Consider the following 4,560-nt stretch of genomic DNA (forward strand, 5'->3'; position numbering starts at 1 on the left):
AACCTATTGGGTTGAATGGCCAGTTTCCTTGCTGAACATCCTTTGTAGGTGTATGTAAAAATGGCGTTGCTCTGTTAGAGTTGACTTTTTGGTCAGAGCATCAACTGAAACATTTGGCCTCCTTCTTTTCCAGAAAGCTTTGCTTGAGATGGTAGGATCAGTATATTACCAAATGTTCATAAATGCACTTCCTCTTGTGTCTGAGCAGCCTTTTTCACCCACTTAACTGCAATTCAAGTGTAGCACGGAAGTCAACCCTGATTACAACTTCAAGGAATCTGAAAGCATTATTAGCTCATGGATCAAAACCACAGTCTCCAGAAGAATAAGAACAACATGCTCAAGAGAATATCAACACCTTTGGATTGCCCCTCCAGGTCATATTGCACATTGACTTGGATATATGTTCTTCATGTTCACTGGCTTAAAGTACTTGAGCTACCTTTCTGACAACATTGTGGAAGTGCCTTCATCGGATGGACTACAGTAAGTAGTAGACTGCAGCACGAAGTCAGATCACCACCAACTACTCAACAGCAATTTGGAATGGGCAATAAATATTGCCAGTCTGCCCATGTAATATGAATGATTACACAAAAAATGGATTAGCAAGAAACATGGTGAGTGTCTTGGAAAATGGTTTGCTTGATTTAAGCACCAATTATTCCAGCAACACAACTTAATATTTCTTCAGAACTGCAGTGCTGACAAACCACTTTCTCCTGTTAGTAGTTTAAAAGTCTGCAAATAACAGGGGTTAAATTGGAGCTGTTCTGTCATCCTGAAATGCAAGAGTTCAACAAATGAATAGTAGACTTAGTCATTGTGACAGAAATGGTTTCATTTTTTATATAGAAAGCAAACATTTTGAAGTGCAAGTATTTCATTAACAATTGCTTTATTTTTCTTGATAGGGGGTAAATGGCTAAAATCCTGTAACACAAATGCTCCTCTGGAATTCGACTGAAGGCAAGTAAATTAGTTTATTTTATTAATATTAAAATAATTAGCATTGCAATTTGCCAAGTAGAACACCAACAAAGCATCCTAAGGCAGCATGAGGCATGACTCATTGATGTTTCTATCAGCCCAAATACACCATTAAAGAATAGGTTCTGTGTTAAAGCAGATGACTTAATTGTCACTAGTTTTCCCACTCTATTTGCAGCTGTTGATTTGGCAGGGACTCTATGTACCTTGAGGCACAGCAACAAAAATAGTTGTGTTGTCACTTAAGATATTAGCTTTGACAAAGAAAGACATGAATTTACATTCACCTTAATGTGGATCCCATAAATGATTTAAATGCAATGAGTTACTTTGAAGGTGATGTGTCTGTTGCTTTGCATAATACACAGCAATGAAAGTAGTTGTTTCATCAGTTTAAAAAGATAGCAATGCATGGTAATGCATTCCCAGTCAATAACACTATATGTATTCTATAGAAATGTTAGTGCACTGTCCTCTATTACTGACTGGAGATTTCTAAACAAGATGCCTATCTTTATTCTTTATGCGGCACCTAAGAGATTGCCTGAAGAGATATGCATGTGTAGGATAACTCAGCAATCCTGTATAAACCATGCATTTTCACATCAGACAATTAACATCACAGTGTCGCCCCTTCGAAACATATCTGTAAGGGCATCAGCATGACACCTGAAACAACTAGAAGCAGATGTAGAACAGGCAGATCATTAGTGTACAGACTTTAATACTAGCATATTTGGTACTAGCTATATTAAAACTCCCCATTCCAGCCAAGCATGGATTCAATGGCATAAAAGTTATCCCAACAGCACTATTTAAATCAGTAATCAATTTACAGGTAAGATGATGGATAAATTCTCCTTGCTGTTAATGAAATTCTACATGTTTTGAATGTTTTTTTCATATACTGTACTTAGCACCTTCAATAGACAGGTCAGCTGGCGCCAAATTCTTTTTTGGTAACTTAATGTGCACCAGCCACCAGCTTCCTGTGAGGTCCCAGTGGATCTTCCTCTGGAGAATGAGTATGAGGTGGAGAATGAGCAAGTGCCCTGCAGACTTAAAACAGGCTGCATAAGTTTGGACGAGAGACGGAAGAGCTCTTAGCAGGAGACCATTTCCTCAGAGGAATTTTAGGGAATAGTTTGTCGTGGTAGCAGGTTGTTCTGATGCCTTGAAATAGACATGAAACCAGTACCTAGATTCATGATAGCAGCATTCCATCTTCCATTTCAAAAGAACCAGATGATGGGAAAATTCTGTTTGTTCTGCAATGAATCTGAGACACAAGAGACTGCAGAATCTGGAGCAACAAACGATCTGCTGGAGGAACTCTTCCTCGTCCCTCCCCCTCCCACCTTGCTCCATCCTGTCTCTCATTGTTTTTCTCTTTGTCTGCCTCCATATATCATCCACCTGCCTCTATCTCCCAACACCACCACCCTCCTTTCCCCTACCTGGCGCAACCAGCCCAACATCTTTCACCCCTTCTCAGTCCACCAATCACCTCAGGCTCCTGTCATGCTAGCCACCCCCGCCCCCTCTTTATACAGGATTTCAGCCCGAAACGTTGACAATGAATCTGGGGATTGAGCATCGAGTGCAACGAGTTTGGTTCCAGAAGTAAATCTGCTGGAGGAACTCAGCAGTCAGTCAATATCCATGGGGGAAGGGAATTGTTTATTACAGGTTGGACACTCTGCATTAGGGTTCCTCCAGCAGCTTGTTTGCTGAACAGATTCCAGTATCTGGCATCTCTTGTGTCTCCATAAAAAACTCAGCAGCTCAGACAATATCAGTAGAAACAAAGTCCACATGTACTGATTTGTTGAGCATTTCCAAAATTTCCTACTTTTTATTTCATTTTTCCAGCATCTATAGTTGTGTGTTGCATTTGGCTCTAGAGGTACACTGATAGAGCTGTCCACCTGTTCCATACTGGAAAGAATGAGCTAAAGCTCTTGGCAGTATGCTGTACCAAATTGGTGCTGGGCTTCTCCTTGCTCCCTGATATTAAAGGCAGCTTTGGCTGCAGACTTCTTAATATATCAGCCGTGTAGTGTGTATATCTGCATTAGCCTTCTTCTATTGCTAGCTCCTTCAAAGTCCCCACCTGAGACCACAGTAGCAGAGCTACCTTGTAACCTTGAGCATTGATAAGCTGGGACCAATACCATTGTGTCCGTCAGCCCTAAGTGCACAGCAATTGCATCTAATGTATTGTCAGATGCCCCCTTCCTATCACCTAAGTTATCTGTTGCATCAGTGTCTGAGCCAGTCACTGCAGCTTTAAAATCAAATAAAGCTGTCCTTTCATCTTCCTTTTCTCCTACTTCTCACCGCCCTCTGAGCAGCTTACAGTTGTAGTATATCTAATATGGTATAAAAAATTACACAAGTAAAGTTTTGGTGAGAGGAGAGGAGAAAGAATAGGTGCTTACACCATCTGCTACTTGTCAGAGAACATAGAGGGGTGAAGGCAACATCAGATCAGATATCCTCCTCATTGACAAGTTCACCTTGTCAATGGCCTCTGAAGCTGCACTTCTCCCAGCACTCTCTTCCTTCTTAGGTTGAGAACATTCAAATGTGTCTCTAGCCTTGGTCAGCTCCTGTTTTTTCCAGATATGCATCACCTTCTCCTGCAAGATGTGGATCAGTGTGACTGTCGTGCAAGCCACTTAGGTCATGTAACAGATATTGTTGGATGGCTGTACACATGCTGAGACATGGGCGAAGAAGTTTCCTGAAATGTTAAATATGTGAAGATAGGGTGATGCATGTGAATATATAGCACAGACACAAGTTTTATGGTTAAATTATTCAATGCCTTTTTAATGCAAATAGCTCCTATTTTTGGAAGGTGCTTATGAAAAATGTCCTAACACTTTGGTTAATTTTTAATATGTTGATCAAATGATAACTGTGCACCATTCATTCCAGTTAGAAACATCGCTACCCTGTAAGGAAATTAGTTTGAGATTTGAATCAGCGGAACCAAGCTACAAGAAGTGTTTGATGAAGAGGTTTCTAATACCATAATCTTATTGTGCAATAAATCAAGACCACAATTAAAGCATAATTGTTTTCTTCAAAAATAACTGTTTTATTTAAAAGAAAAACAACATTTAAATAAATCTCTTAGAAAAATTGCATCTTGATAGGAACTGTCATAGCACAAGATCTGGAAGCTTGGGGAGAGCTAGGGGATGAACCAGCAGTGCTGTCTCTGGCTGTTCTAAAAGATGTTTCTGCCAGATATATCCAAGAATAATGCAAATAATTATACATCTGGTGTGATTATCCCCTTTGTAGATCTATTTATGTGCCTTAAAATTAGGGATGAAATTTTATTAATTATTCCATACACTTTATAGCCTCATTCATGTAGTTAATTATTCATCTGTTTGCATTGTTCTGCATCTAGAAATGTTGATTACTTAGAGTATAGACACAAACTGTACATGTACATCTTTACTGGCTGTCCTCTGATGCACAATAAGATCAGATCAATTTCCATAGACTGTCTCAATCATAAAATTCGTGCTGGTATAATTAACATCCTATAAG

Source organism: Pristis pectinata, chromosome 11 (assembly GCF_009764475.1).
Source record: "Pristis pectinata isolate sPriPec2 chromosome 11, sPriPec2.1.pri, whole genome shotgun sequence".
NCBI lineage: Eukaryota > Metazoa > Chordata > Chondrichthyes > Rhinopristiformes > Pristidae > Pristis > Pristis pectinata.